The sequence below is a fragment of the Camarhynchus parvulus genome, chromosome 19 (genome assembly GCF_901933205.1).
Source record: "Camarhynchus parvulus chromosome 19, STF_HiC, whole genome shotgun sequence".
In the NCBI taxonomy this organism is placed as follows: Eukaryota; Metazoa; Chordata; class Aves; order Passeriformes; family Thraupidae; genus Camarhynchus; species Camarhynchus parvulus.
In genome coordinates, this window is record NC_044589.1 from 3,347,128 (window position 1) to 3,363,165 (window position 16,038).

Here is a 16,038-nt window from a genome sequence, read left to right on the forward strand (position 1 = left end):
GGCCAGAGCAGAGCCTGCAGGGCTCCAAGGGCTCCTCTTGGCTCAGGAGGAGCTCCGAGGATGCAGAGCTCAGCAAGGTGGGAAGGGTATGAACTGCCCAGGTCTGGTTTAACCAGGCTCAGCTCAGGACTGTGAAGAGAGCCAGGGCTGAGAGCAGGCTGTACTACAAACCAAGAGAAGTGGCCTTGGAAGGAGCCTTGGGATGGGGAAAAAGAGAGTCTGGCTCTTTAAAGAGAATTTTCTATCTAAAAGAGATCATAGATCCTCCCAGGGAGGCCAGTCCTGCAGGAAGTCTGTGATTGCTGACTACTGATCCCAATCTTTATTGATCCCAGAGCCCAAAGCCCCAGGAAGGCACATTTGGGATATTTATAAACAGGAGAGAGCAGAGGGCACTGCACAGGGCACCGGACCCTCTGGGCAGGGCTGGGGAGCCAGATTTGCTCAGGCTGGGCTGAGAGGGCACTGAGTGAGCCCCAAAGCTCCCTGAGAGCTCTTCTGGGACACAGGAGGGCTCCCCCTCCCCTGGCTGGGTATCAGAGCTTAGACCTGGCTTTTCCACACGGATTTTCAGACAAATTCCACCTTTCACAAGGATTTATGGACTGCAAACACGAGATTTCAACCCACACATGTGAGATTCACTGAACATCTGCTGCTGGGGATCCAGGTAAAATCCAAACTGACCTCCAGGGGCCATTCCCAGTCCTGACCCATCACATCCCCACGTGCCCTTGGCAAACTTTCATGGCATTTGGGCTCTATCTGATCATTTCTTTGCTCAATCCTAAGGAAATTTCCTCTGATTCAGGCAGGAAATGCAGATCTGGCACACCTGGCTTGGGATGCCAACAGCAAAGCACCTCATGGTGATCACTGGGTAAAAAAGCCTTTACAAACAGATCATTCTCAGCATTCAAAGATTACCTGGGAAGAAAAAAAATCCCTCTGCCAGGCAGAAAACAAGATCTGAGTGACAACCTCATGTAATGTACAGCACCCCTGGAGCCACAAACTTCCACCCTCGAGAGCTACAAAGCACTTGGAGCTTCACAAGGTTTTGTGCTGGGGCTTCTCCCACCTTCTGCAGTAAATTCCAAATGCAAAAGCAGAGGAAGGGCACTTGAAAAGACAGCACATCTCGACACAACTGCTGCTGCTTTGAATTCTGGCAGAGAGGGAGAGCTGAGGGGCTGGGTTGGGATCAAACCCAGCATTTCTGTCTGGGACAGCTGAGGGTGCAGGGTTGGGATCAAACCCAGCATTTCTGTCTGGGACAGCTGAGGGTGCAGCGCCAGGTACCAAACCCAGCATTTCTGTCTGGGAGAGCTGAGGGTGCCAGGTCAGGTACCAAACCCAGCATTTCTGTCTATGAGAGCTGAGGGTGCTGGGTCAGGTACCAAACCCAGCATTTCTGTCTGGGAGAGCTGAGGGTGCCAGGTCAGGTACCAAACCCAGCATTTCTGTCTATGAGAGCTGAGGGCGCTGGGTTGGGATCAAACCCAGCATTTCTGTCTGGAAGGGTCAGGTACCAAACCCAGCATTTCTGCCTGGGAGAGCACAGACAGAGCCCAGAGCTGCTGTTTGTTGTTTCTGAGCCGTGCCTGGGGCTGATCCCCAGAAGGACAGGACTGCAAGGACCTGATAGCTCCGTGTGCCCTCCCAAGGGCACAAAGCCCCTCTCCACTGCAAACAGGTTTAAAGTGCCCCCTTAATGAACCTGCAGTGCTTCCTCTCACCTCAGCTCCCAAACTCATCCTCACCTCCTGCTGGCAGACATCCCCAGATTGTTGCTGCCCTCTTCCACTTTCTGTCACTGCTGCTGCCCCCACTTGTGTTTAATCAAGATTAGTAAAAAAAAAAAATTCCATCTTCCAGGTTTGGAAAGCCTCTGAGTTGATGGTGTAAAGTAAAAAAATAAGAAAGCCAGCAATGCAACAAAAGTCTTTAATCTCTTCTCCCCACTAATAATTCACCTGGAAACATGAAAAAATCAGTTTGGGAACAAAAGTTTTATCCCTGGGGAGGGCCAGCCTCCCCTTCCCTCCTCTGGGACAGAACACCAGGGACAGCCATCACACAGGGTTCCCAGAAAAAGCCTTTTTCAGGTGACAGGGATTTAGGGGAGAAACCAACACAGGCTACAGAAACCTGTCAAATCTCCAGGCAGAAGGGAAGCTGAAGGATCTGCACATGGGGAATTGAGGCAGACTTCTCTCCCTAAGTAAACCAAAGAAAGACTGTTCTAAAACTAGTAAACTAACTAAAATTTTAAGTTTTATTTCCTTACATTATCAATTTAAAAATTGTAAGAAGAAAAGTGTTCTAAACATTTTGTTCTAATTCTTATTACTCTTTTATTACTCTTTCTTTTAGTTACTATTAATACATTTTTCTTTTTACCCTTTTAAAGTTTTAAACCTATTTTACCTGTCTCCTAATCCTACCTCACAACAAGAAGTAAATACAGCAGTAATTAACTAGTAATTAACCCTAAACCCAGCAAACTCATTAGTACATTAACCAAAAAATCTCAACATTAACAAAATCTCAAAGTAACAAACCAAAACCACTACACGTGGCAAAGCTGAGGAGCCTCTGGAACAAACATCTCAGGAAGGACACACCGGTGTGACCAGGGGGGACGTGTCCTGTGTCACCATGGTATTTTCTGAAAAATCCCTTCACCAGGATTTCTCCTCCTGGGAAGCTGAGAAGCTTCAGAAAATAATGAAAACAATAATTATCTGATTGCTTGGGAATGTGGACTGGAGTTAATTTACCAACAGGTGCATCTTTGATTGGTTCCATGGGAATTGGTTTTAATTAATGACCAATCCCAGCCAGCTGTGTCAGACTCTGAGGAGTCAGTCACAATCTTTCATGATCATTCTTGTTCAGCCTTCTGATGTCTCCTTTCTCTTTCTTTAGTATAATTTTTGTATATAATTTCAGAATAGAGTAGAACAGAACAGAATAGAATAGAATAATAAATCAGCCTTCTGAGAACGTGGAGTCAAAATTCTCATCTCTCACCTCATCCTGGGGACCTCACAACACCACAATCCTGTGTGACCAGGAGGGACACACCTGCCTGACCAGAGGGGACACCTCCAAGCTATCCCCAGGCCCTGGTGCCTCACTGGAAGATGCTGTTGGAATTAAAGGGTGACAATTTGGGGCTGTTGAGGGATTGTTTCCCACACTGGGGGCTCTGAGCTCCCCCTGGGCCCTAAAACCCAGGAGGGGCTGCCCTGGGGGAGCTGCTGGAGCTGCCAGGTCCCACAGCAGCCCAGCTGCAGCCCCATTTCCCTGCCCAGCCCCTCCTGTTGGTGCTGCAAGGGGAGGCAGGAGCAGCCTGTGCCCAGCAGGGATCCCTGCAGCATGGACAGGGGGCTCCTCCTGCCCCCCTTTCCAGAAATCAGCTTCTCCACAAGTCAGGATGGATAAAGGCAGCAGGAGCAGGTTCAGCTGAGCACCCAGGGCAGCTCAGGGGTGCCAGAGAGGCTTTGGGCACCACCCAGCCTGAGCCACCCCACAGTCCTGGCTGCTCACTCACTAAAGGATCCCAATTCTCTTTCTCTGCAATACTCAGCTCTTTATTTTTTTCCCCCTGAGTACAACACGAGATCACTCAGAATTAAGTGATGGGAACGAGGTCCTTGTTGACAGCAAGAAAAATAAATATCCCAGAGCTTTGAGCTGAGGAGCACATCAAAGCAGGGAGGAAATGTCACCCCCAGCCCCATAACCCATCCCCAACACATTTCCCTGCTCTGCTGAACCCTTTTCTCCTCCACTCACAGCTGCTGAGTGTTTGCTCAGTGAGCCTGGCCAGAGGGGACTTTTCTGAGCTTCTGTTCATTCCCTCCTGTCCAGCTCCCTCCCTGGGCAGGCATAAATCAGCCCTGGAGACACGAGCAGCAGCGACTGCTGGCACCCCCAGCACCCTGGTTCACAAAACAATACACAATGGATTATTCAGAGCACACCCTGCGTCACACACCAGTAATTATAAACATGAAATCTATCAAATAATGACAATTAACAGCGGATCTGACAGAGTAACACACTCCAAATAGCCTGGTGGTTGATTACGTCTTATTAATGAAATGCCAAAACATTGAGGGCTCTTAGCAGGACAATTAATTGCTCCCAATAAATCTGACTTCTGCCAGACCTCATCTTTAAAGGAGGCTTTGGGACATCTGGTGAGGGTTATTTTGTAAAGCAATGGCTGATGGTTCCTACAGAAAATTCCCTGGGAGCTGGGAGGACTGGAGCCACCAACACACAGAAAAGAGCAGAAGGGAATTAGAGACGAGGGCAACCCCAGCGCTGGAATAATTTTATGTAAACTGGGGTGGATTGTGGTGCAAGATTCCAACCAAGATCCACTCCCAGCACTTCCCCTGCAAACATCCAGGGCCAGCAGCTTCCTTGGAACAGCGTCCTCAGACACAATGGTCCAGATTCAAGGGGATGCAAGGAGGATCCCAGGCTGCTGGGAGAGGGTGAGCAGAGCCAGAGGGAGGGAGACCTGTCCCCCCCAGAGTGCCCAGAGCCACCAGGCTGGCTGTCACTGCCCCAGGGACGGGCTGTGGGGACAAAGGCTGCAGGGGCTCTTGTGCCAAAGGCTCCACTCCTGCAGACACTGGGCATGTCAGCTGCCTTGGACACACAGCACTGCTGCCAAAGGTGGTCTGTGTGTCCGTCCATCCATCCATCCATCCATCCATCCATCCATCCATCCATCCATCCATCCATCCATCCATCATCCATCCATCCATCATCCATCCATCCATCCATCCATCCATCCATCCATCCATCCATCCATCCATCCATCCATCATCCATCCATCCATCCATCATCCATCCATGCACCCCCTCCTGTGGCAGGGATCCCAGTGACTGCTGTGTGTGGGGTCACTGGGATCACTGGGCCCTTTCCAGGGGCCAAACCCCAGAGCTCCAGGCACCCCCTGGCCCCAGCCCATGCTGGAGCCCCTCACCATCCCTGACTCCCCAGGAGCCACCAGCCCCTGGCAGGGAGAGCAGGGTCAGGCTGTGCTGCTTTCCCTGCAAGCTCCTGCTCCGGGGAAGATCCAGTAGAGCTGTTCCAGGAACCCCAGGGATCCTTTCCTGCTGGAGCAGTGTTGGGCTCTCGGGGTGGCACAAATTACAGCATCCTTATTTTTATTTCAGCATTTGAAGGGAACGTACGAGAGAAATCTGACGCTGGCTGGGCCTGGAAGCCACAAGCACTCTGTAAACAAGCTCTGCTCTGAGATTTCCATGTTTCTTCCTGAAACACCAGGAGAACCAACAGCACTGGCTAATTGGAAACAGCTACAGAGACTTCATTTTCTTGTTTTTTTTTCTGGGATTTGCTCTCAGGCTGGCTTTTCCCAACCTTAATACCTGGCAGGGTTGATCAACTCTTTGGAATGTCATTTGCATAAGGGTTGACGTGCTGAGGAGAAATCACTGCCCTGGAGAGGTCAGGGATATCCAGGGGGAAAAGGAGAGAGGCCATTTCTCCTCGAGTGCTGCTTTTAAAAGGGGTCAGAGCAGAGCCTCTGACCTGAATGAATAAATAGACCCCAAGGAACACTTTACTGTGACATCCTTGGGAGCTTCTGGACACGTCCTCAAACCCTTGGGGACATTTGCCAATCAGCAGCAGAAACACTGCAGGTATTCCAGCCCTGCCCTCAGGGGCACAGCATCCCTGGAGGAGGCAGCACCTCAGCTCCTGGGCTGGGACAGGCGCTGGGACAGACTGGGACAGACTGGGACACCTCAGCTCCTGGGCTGGGACAGCTGGGACAGCTGGGACAGACTGGGACAGGCTGGGACAGACTGGGACAGGCTGGGACAGCTGGGACACCTCAGCTCCTGTGCTGGGACAGCTGGGACAGGCAGCAGCAGCAGGGCTCACCCAGGCCGGGTTTCCCTCCTCAGTTTGCCCAAGGCTTGGCAGGAGGGGTCTCAAAGAGCTGAGCCCTGCACACCCTGAGGGGCAGAGAGCCTCTTCAGGCTCTGCAGCTCCTCAGCTCCGGGAGCCTCTGCCCCCCTGAGCCCTGCAGAGCCCTGGGCAGGAACAGGGCACATGCCAGGGCTGGGGGCTGGCAGGGAGGAAGCCAAGCTGGATTTGTGCAGGGCACCAGGAGAGCCCTTCCCACCACTGAATGAATCCCAGCTCCTCACGTTCTGGTTTCACATTCAGCAGCCAGGAGAAGGAGATGCACACAGATGTCCTCCCTGCTGTCACCTGTGTGTCTGCACCTGCTGTCACCTGTGCCAGGCACCTGCAGGACAGCCAGTGACCCCAGGCAAGCCCCAGTGCCCTGCCCTGCTCACATTTTAACCTTCCTGCACTCCTGAGCATCCAAATCCCTGCTGCAGGGAAGGACTTCAGGCAAAGGAGGGAATACAGGACGGTGAGGAAAAGGGCTCAGAGAGCCCCAAAGCAGCTCCTCCACCGGGCAGCACTCACTGCTGGGGTCAGACATGAACCCACTGGGCCCTGCCACCCCACTGGGCAGTGTCCCCACCCCAGGGACAGCCACCAAACCTGCAGAGAGGCACAGAACAACAGAGCCAGCCAGGTGAAATGCTGCATAGTGCCTGGGAAAGGGAGGGCCAGGAAAGGTCCAGGACCAAAAAGGGGCCTGGAAGCCTCAGCTACCGCCAGCTAGGGGCAGACCTGAGCACAGGAGAGCAGATGTCTGAGGGACAGACCTGAGGACAGCATTCAGTACAGATGTTCCAGATTTGCTCTTCTCCTGCTGTGAAAATGCAAATGCAAGGATGCCCAGCAAGCCTCCACAAGCTGATTTGAGTTCAAGGAATGAGAGGGCACTTTTAGAACCACCCACTGAATTTCTTTGCATCCTCCAGGTCCTGCCCATGGACTCCAGGTTCAACAGACTAAATTCAGACTGTGGCTTTTATTACCACTGCTTAATGTCTTTATTCTGAGAACCATTTTCACATGTTAGTGCTTTTATCAAAGGAGGCTGCAGTTAATTAAAAGCAGACCTTTAAACGAGTTTGTTTCTATTGCCCTTTTTTCATGATAGCCCAAGAACTATTGCATAATACCCAGGATTTACTTGAGTTTCTGCCTCACACTTTTAACACTAACCACATTCACAGGTTAAAAGCACAATTAAAGCCTCCCCAGCCTGGCAAAGCTCTGCCATATGATCAATTCCCAGTACATCATTACCTGGGGACTGGATGAACTGAATAAAACTGACTTGGTCTTTTTACACAACATTAAAAACCCTCTCCGTTCACCTCAGGAAGGCACCTGGCTACAATGAATGCTCTCAGACCCCTCTGACATTCCCAGCATTTTCTGAAAGGCTCTGCCTGTTTGAATTTGCATCTCCTCATAGATTGCCTGCCATATTTCATCCCAAATCAATAAAAGCTCTGTGAGCACAGATCTAAAATGATGGTGGCGGGTATTTCTAGTCCAAGGAGTATCTCAATGCGCATTTTGCTCAGTTTACCACAACTCTGGAAGACAAAACATGCACGGCACCATCACTGCACGGGTCAAGCCATGATTTTGCTTAGAAATTCGGACATTTCAGAGGAAATACGACGAGAAAGTTGCATTGCTCTGAACTGACAGGGGCAGCGTTCTGGGGGCAGGGGGAGCCGCACGGGACCGGCCACTGCAGTGGGACGGGGCTGGGGCAGGGCAGCCCGGACAAGCAGCCCCCAAAATGCTGTTTGTAAGCCCATCTCTAGTTACAGAGCTGCCGAGGTATGGAAGGGATGGGCTGCATCGGCAGAACCCTCGAGCACACCGCGATTGGACAGAACCTGCCTGGAAATGGAGCCAGGGAGGGGGAACCAGGCTCAGCCCCGCTCCCCCCAGGCTGAGACAGGCAGGAAAGAGATCGGGGTTAAATCACCCTTTGTGCCTTTTGCTCTGTTTCCGTTTTGGGTTTTTTCTCCTTGCAATCCCAGTTGTGCCCTGGGCTCCATGGCAGAGAGCTGCTCCCGAAGCGCTTTTGTTCCCGGCTGGAATCGCCCTGCCCCACCGAGAACTCAGGGGAAGGCGTTGTGCGAGCCAGGCGAGCTCTGCACCCTCCCGAGGGATGGAGGAGCAGAACGCAGCTCCTGCAGGACAGACCCTCCCCAGGGACAGCCCTGGCACCCCCGGGAGCCTCACCCCGGGCAGGACCCGGCTGCTCTCCCTCATTGCCGCTGGGATTGTGCCCCAGCCGTGCAGACCCCTCCGGGCACAGCCTTTATCCACAGGTGCAGTGCAGAGAGGATCTGGCTACAGGTCCAGAGCATCCTCTGAGCAAAGAGCCGAGCACCCACCGAGACTCCCCGGACTGAGAGGATGAAGCTTCCCCATCAAACCCTTCCCGGGAGCAGAGTCCCACACATGCATTCCGGGGCAAGGGGAGCGTGCAGAGACCCACGGGCAGCCAGCTGGAAAATTCCCTGCTAAGGAGCTGGCATCGGGAGCTCTTACCTGCTCGGATTTGTATTCCCAGCTAGCAGCACACCTACAGCCCCAGGCTCTCAGGGGGCATCGTGGGGGAGCTGATTGCTGCAGGTCATGGGTGCGTACAGCCAGAAGCAAAAAAAACCCGACCCAAACCAACCCCCCCAGAATCCCCCAAAAGCCACAACATGACCCAAATGAGATCCCTGCAACGGCTGTCTCGTTACAAGCAAGATGAGATGAAGGAGGGGTTTTTACTTGCTCTGAGGCATCATATGGAGCTTAATCACAGCAGTTACGTATTGGGTTCTTTTGGCCTTCAATCAAGTGTGTCATTTCGGTGGCAGCTGCCTACGTGATGCTAGCACCCTCCAGTCCTGTGCCACTGCCGGCCTTGTGCAGCTATTCTACAGCTCGACAACGGGCAAATTCCATTTCCCAGGCTGCGGGAAGCTCCTCCTGTAGTCCAGCGAGCCCTTGGAGCCACCCAGGATCACACACCTCTCCTCCGGTACCCAGAGCCCACCGCAGCGCCCGTCCCGCTCTCATCTCCCGGCGCAGCCCATCCGTGTCCCGAGGACTTCCAACACTCCCGAAGCCACCGGGAGGGGACACACAGCTCGCCGGGCGCCCCGCGCTAAGGGGGAGGCAGCTGCTCCACGGAAAACAGCGAAACTTGGTGGGTGGGCAAGGTCTGAGGAGCTGCTGAGTAACCGCGAGCGGCTCGGCCAGGAGCCGGCTCAGCCCCAGCCCCGCTGCAGCCCGAGAGGGGAAGCAGGAGGCGAGCGCTGCAGTTCAGGTGTTGAACCTGCTGACTGAACCAGCTGGAAGCAGCCGGGGCTGGGCTCATCGCGGCTCCGAGCGGGCAGCGGGGGTCGGGCGCGACTCTGCCCGGAGCATTTCGGTTGCCGACAGCGGCATCAGGAGGTGTTTGGGGCCGGATTCGTCCGTCAAGCGCATTTGTTGGGTTTGACAGATTCATAAGGACCCGTCCATTCAAACAGATGGCGGATGCTCCCTCAGCTCCGGGATCCGGGATCTCCACCCGTGTCCGACTCCCCGAGAGCAGGACACCGCATAGACACCGAGCTCTCATTACATCACCCGCTACGGACGAGCAGGGGGCCAGGAAACGAATTAAAAAGGTTTTCTGGGCAGCCAAAGTGCTGTTGTGCCGCTCCATGGCAACTCCACAAACACGCGTGTGAGCGCCCACAGCCGCACACCGCCGGCTCGGGCAGCGGATCCGGGTACCGAGGGGAGGGGATGAGCATCCCGAGCATCCCCCCGCGCACCCCGCGGCCTCCCGCGGCCCCCCCCGCGGGCATCGCTCGGCTGCCGGCCCGGCTGAGCCCCAACAGGTTCCCGTGGAGCTGCGGTGCCCCCGAGCCGGGGAGGGGAGGGCGCTGCCGGCTCCCTGCGAGCCCTCCCTCCGTCCCCGCCCGGCCGGGGGACAGCCCGAGCTCTCCCCATCCTCCGCCACCTCCTCACTCACCTCTCCACCAGCCGGCTCCTCCGCCACAGGTTTGCTCGGCTCCACTGTCCCCCCCCCGCCCCTCCAGATCGCTCCCAGACGAGTTATTCAGAGGAGGATGGAGGGAGGAGGCACACAGAGATCTGGGCGGTGGGGATGGCGGAGAGAGAGAAAAAAAATAATATAAAAAAAAAAACCCACCGAGCGAAGGGATGAAATCAAATCAAAGAGCGAAGAACTGGACTGAAAGGAGGCGATGCAGGAGGAGCAGGAGGAGAGCGGCGCGGCGCGGCAGCCCCGGCTCAGCGCCCCATGGCCCCGCAGCCCGAGCGCAGCCCGAGCCCCGCCGCGCCGCGCCGCTCCCCCGGCCCGGCCAGGGACCACCCTCCCCTCCGCCGGCAGCCCTGCGGCGCGGCCCCGCTAACCCCTTCCTCGCCGGGCTCCCCCTCCGCCCCAGCTGCAGCTCCAGCCCAGCCGGGGATGCTGCGCGCAGGGAGCAGGGCAGGGCCCGGGGAACGGAGGGAGCCGCTCCTGGGCCCGAGCCCCCTCGGCATGTTCCGTCTCCAGGTCTCCTTTCGGCAGGGAGCGGGGTTAAGCCGCCGGTTCCTTTTTTAGAAGCACGGAATCGTTGGTTGGAAAAGACCTCCAGGATCAAGTCCAGCCATTGCCCCGACACTGCCAAGGCCACCAGTGACCCCTGTCCCCAAGTGCCACGACCATCCCTCCAGGGACGGGGACTCCAAACCTCCCTGGGCAGCTCCTTCCAGTTCGTGACCACCCTTTCCATGGAGGAATTTCCCCAAAATCCAACCTGAGCCTCCCCAGGCCCAGCCTGAGGCCGTTCCCTCTGCTCCTGTCCCTGTTCCCTGGAGCACAGCCCGACCCCCCCGGCTGTCCCCTCCTGGCAGGAGCTGTGCAGAGCCACAAGGGCCCCCTGAGCCTCCTTTGCTCCAGGCTGAGCCCCTTCCCAGCTCCCTCAGCCTCTCCTGGGGCTCAAGACCCTTCCCCAGCTCTGTTCCCTTCCCTGGACACGCTCCAGCCCCTCAGGGTGTCTTGTGAGAGGCCCAAAACTGCCCCCAGCACTGGAGGTGCCCCAGCAGTGCCAGCACAGGGGACAGTCACTGCCCTCACTGCCCTGGTCCTGCTGCCACACCAGTGCTGATATTGGCCAGAATGGCCTCGGACTTCTTGGTCTTGGCCAGCAGCAGTGGAGGAGAAGAATCCACACCTGCAGGTGTGTCCTGTGCTCTGTGTGCACAAACTGTGCTGCTCCCTGCACCCAGGGCCCCCAGCCTGCCTGGCCCCACTGGCAGAGCCACATCACGATCCCAGGGCCTGGGTTTCTGCCCTGGCAAGGAGGAGGTGCCTGCAGGAGGGCCCTTCTCCCAGCCACATCTCCCCTTTCCCTGCTGCAGTCACCTTCAGCCGGTAGCAGCACTCGGTGGAGCTGCCTTGGCTGCCCAGCTGCTGTTGGAATGCTCCTGAGGCACACGGTCCTTGGATCCCTGCCTGGCACCAGCACAGCCCCTGACCCCGGGGACAGCTGGGCCAGGACGCTCCCAGCAGGGGAAGTTTGACTGAAACCAATTTGGGCTGAAAGGAAGCAGAGATGCTGTGCTGTGACAGCAGCTGACTGCAGGAGAGGCTCTGATGGGAGCCCAGCACGGCTCAAACTGCCTCAATTGGATCTGGAAAACAGCCTGGAGAGACACCTGCCATCTCCAGCAACTCCCACAGCCCTGTGTGCATCAAACAAAGCCTGCAGAGTGTGGATTTTAGGGCTCAAAGGTGTTTAATTCACATCTTGTCTCCCTTGTACTTTTCTGATGTAAAATCCTTCCTGCCTCTTTCCCTCAGCCTCGTGGGCCATGTGTTCCCCATGCTGGGATTTATTGGGATCACAAGGAACGTGGTCTGCAGCTCAGGACCCAGGGCAGAGGGATTCTGGCTCTCTGCTCCCTGTGCAGATAAACCCCATAGAAACCCCATCTCCACTGATATTCAACTCATTTTGCTCCACCAGCTCAGCTGTCCTGCTCCAGGGGGGATTTCTGCATCCCACTGCCCCTCTGCCACTGCCTGGACATTGCCTGCACAGAGATTCAGGAATTCAGCCACGCTCCAAGTCCCTTATAAACCATCAGGGCTGGGCTACATCCCAGAGTTTTACCATTTTTATGAAGTTATTGGCATTCAGTGAGAAGATAATCCCTGCTCCAGGAGCAAGGCCCTCAGCACCAGCGGTGGAAGGTGAGTGATGGCACCAAATGTTGTTCCATCAGAATGGGATGCAGATGAATCTCATCCTTTTACTTTTTGTTCCTATTTTTTCCCTTGATCCATGAGAAAATTTTCACCTGCAAGCTCCTTCATCTCCATCTGGGCTGCCTATGTGAATAAATGGGGGCAAACCTCCTCATGTGGGAAAGTTATTCCCTGCCTTTAGCTAATTTCCTTTCCTTCAGCTCTGGAAAACATTAACCAAAAAGGTCCCCACCTTCATGGCTGAAAACAGTAGCTGGAAAATCCATTAGGCCAATATATTTATTATTAAAAATTCTGAAAGTATTGAGTCCTCATTAATCCCCAAATAGATCCAGAATATCTCCAGGTTGTGTCCACATCAAAAGGAGCAGCTCATGGCTCCTTTCCCTTTCTTCTTTGTTACAGTGCAGAGCTGATCACTCCCAACCCTGTGGTTTTCAGCTTCTCCTGGCGCTGAGGAGGGGATTGAGCTCTCCAGGAGGATGGGGCTTCCTTGGGAATCAGCCCTGGGATGTTTGGAATACACTCCTGGAAATGATACAGCAGGGCCAAGAAAACCCTAAAGTGCCACAGAGAGTGATGGCAGCAGGGCAGGCTGCTGTCCCTGCCTGGGGACACCGTGGCTGTCACTGCCAGGGGTGACCAGCGCCTGCTGAATTCCCCAGGAGCTGCTCGCTCCAGGCTGGCTCTCCCATGGGGCCCAGCTCGTGGGGAGCTGCCCAGCAAAGCCACCCCAGGGCAGGGCAGGCTCCTGGTTTGGGGTCTGGAGCCCAGCGAGGGGCGAGGGGCTGTGGAGCAGCAGCAGCAATAAATTGGGTGTCCAAGGGGAGGCAGGGCAAGCCCGGCTATGGCTCCAGGAGAGCTGCGTGCCTCTCACAGATCCCTTGTAGCCAAAGGGGAGGCCTGGAGGGCCAGACTTCGAGGTCCCTCAGAGAAGAAAGTCTGTCAGAACTCAGCACATCCCTCTGGGTGTCCAGAGTTGCTGAGGACCCTGCCAAGGGGCTCAGAGACCCTGGCACAGCCCAGAGCACCTGGGGGTTTGACTTTGATCCCTGGAGCAAGTTACCAGCTTTGTATGAGGACATGAAAGTCACAGAGGTTTGAACAGTGTAATAATAAAATGATCACAGGGTGGAAATGTAGATTTTAGGATTTTTGGAATGGGGGTTTTGGAGACAAGATGGAGGAACTTGGGCATGTCCAGCCTTTCTTCTTCTTCTTCTTGTTCTCCATTTTCTGCAGTGATGTTGGCACTTTGGGATTGGTTTAGAGTAGAAGCTCACTGTCTAACACAGGTGATAGGTATTGGGAATTAAGTGTAAATATGTTATATGTAGTTTGCAGTATAAAAGGACAACACCACCCTGGGGGTGGTCAGAGTGCCTGTGGCTGCCCTGCTGAGCAGATCTCGGCTGGGCAGAAAGGAAATTTTATAGATAAGGATTAATAAACAACCTCAAGACCGAAAAGTGAAGAGCTCTGACTCGTTCTTCGGACACGTGGGCCAAAGCAGAGACATCCTGCACATCTCGGGGCAGCAATTAACAACCCAAAACCCGAGAAAAGTCCTTGATGGGATTAAAGAGCTTTGCTCTTAAAATCGGGAAGGCCCTTGGCAGGGGGAGCTCTGCAATCCTTCCTTCCTTCCTTCCTTCCTTCCTTCCTTCCTTCCTTCCTTCCTTCCTTCCTTCCTTCCTTCCTTCCTTCCTTCCTTCCTTCCTTCCTTCCTTCCTTCCTTCCTTCCTTCCTTCCTTCCTTCCTTCCTTCCTTCCTTCCTTCCTTCCTTCCTTCCTTCCTTCCTTCCTTCCTTCCTTCCTTCCTTCCTTCCTTCCTTCCTTCCTTCCTTCCTTCCTTCCTTCCTTCCTTCCTTCCTTCCTTCCTTCCTTCCCACCCCCAGCCACATTTTCAGTACTGCTTAATTCCACCCCATTATTTCTGATGAAACGCTTGATGGAAGGAGTACAATTGCTCCCTAGCCTGGATTTTCATGTTCTAATGGTGCTTAATTATTCCAGGAGAAACTTTTATTTTTCCTTTTCCTCCACCTCGCTTCTGCACTGGATGCTTTCTCCTGGAGTTTAATTAGCACATTTCAGAATGGAATATTGAGATTAAATCACTGCTGGGCGAGCTCTGCTCCAGGATCGATGATCCTTGGGCACAGCTTTTGTTGGAGCTGCCAGCTCAGGCCGTGGATTTATGGATCAGAGGGTTCTTTGGGCCGGGAGCGGTGCTGCAGTGGGCTGGGGACACGGGCCAGGCTGCCGGCCTTGTCCCCCTGCAGCCACAGAAAGGATGGATGAGGGTGCTGGGGGCGATGCCAGGGTGGTGGGGCCCTGACACGGAGCAGCTGTGGCTGTCCCAGCCCTGGCAGTGCCCCAGGCCAGGCTGGAGCACCCTGGGACAGTGGAAGGTGTCCCCAGGGCAGGGGTGGATCCCTCTGAAGGGTGGCACTGGATCCCTTTGAACAGACTGGATCCCTCTGAGGGGTGGCACTGGATCCCTTACAGGGGTGGCAGTGGATCCCTGTGGATGGTGGCACTGGATCCCTCTGAAGGGTGGCACTGGATCCCTTACAGCAGTGGCACTGGATCCCTCTGAGGGGTGGCACTGGATCCCTTACAGGGGTGGCACTGGATCCCTCTGAGGGGTGGCACTGGATCCCTCTGAGGGGTGGCACTGGATCCCTGTGAAGGGTGGCACTGGATCCCTCTGAAGGGTGGCACTGGATCCCTCTGAGGGGTGGCACTGGATCCCTTTGAAGGGTGGCACTGGATCCCTCTGAAGGGTGGCACTGGATCCCTTACAGGGGTGGCACTGGATCCCTCTGAAGGGTGGCACTGGATCCCTTACAGGGGTGGCACTGGATCCCTCTGAAGGGTGGCACTGGATCCCTTACAGGGGTGGCACTGGATCCCTTTGAAGGGGTGGCACTGGATCCCTGTGAAGGTTGGCACTGGATCCCTGTGAAGGGTGGCACTGGATCCCTCTGAGGGGTGGCACTGGATCCCTCCGAAGGGTGGCACTGGATCCCTTACAGGGGTGGCACTGGATCCCTCTGAGGGGTGGCACTGGATCCCTGTGAAGTCCCTCCCAAGCCAGAGCACCCCGGGCTCCTCCTGGCCAGAGGGCACACCCCGCAGCCCTGCAGGCCCGAGCAGGGCTGGCACTGCCCACAGCAGGGCTGGCACAGCAGCACCTCAGCCCCACCATCTGTGGGATCCAGGGCAGCCTCTCGCGGAGCCTGGGGCCGGCTGCAAACATCAGATGTAGGCACAGCTTTGGCGCCAGGCCAGCCCCTTTCCTGCTGCCTCAAATGCCAGCATTTTGATTCAAGCTCATCTGCAAATGCTAAAAAAGCTGCAGCTTCGCAACAGAGTCCACCCTGGTGGAGCTCATTGAACAGAGACCTTGAGGGAGGGGGAAGATCCCAAACCTTTAATTGTGTTATCTCACCCAGCTAAAGGCACAGACACCCACAGAGATCTTCTCCCACATAGGCTCCAAACACTTGTGGCTTCCTTGGGGCCAGGAGCCCTCTGTGGACAGGAATTTTTGCTCACAGCCCTTGCAGGAAGGCTCCTCATCCCAGAAGCTCCTGTGAGGGGGTTACCCCAAAACCTCCCAGCAATGCCCATGTGGGAGAGGAGAGGAGAGAAGAACCCCTCCAGTTCGTGCTGCTGGGCAGGCTGGCTTTGCTCTGGTCACTCAGAGCAGCTCTGGCACAGAGTGCAGCACAAGTGGGTGAGGTTTCACCCTTCAGAGCCCACAGACTGAGCCCCAGCCCCAAAGCCAGCAGGAATTTCAGCAGCCAGGGCTGG

At 55.2% G+C, this 16,038-nt stretch overlaps 1 protein-coding gene across 4 annotated transcripts in view; it reads right to left on the reverse strand.

Moving 5' to 3' along the window:
• The window catches only part of CALN1 (calneuron 1), a 179,858-nt gene that overhangs the window by 137,363 nt on the left and 26,457 nt on the right, over window positions 1–16,038 (reverse strand). Inside the window, exon 1 of one of the 4 annotated variants that reach the window (XM_030962827.1) lies at window positions 10,154–10,289. The exons of 1 other annotated variant lie outside the window; for it this stretch is intronic. The gene's annotated coding sequence lies outside the window, so the exon portion shown is untranslated. Of the gene's footprint in view, window positions 1–8,505; window positions 8,594–9,973; window positions 10,290–16,038 lie in introns of those variants that run through there. 2 more of the 4 variants (XM_030962828.1, XM_030962829.1) reach the window with 2 other exon arrangements.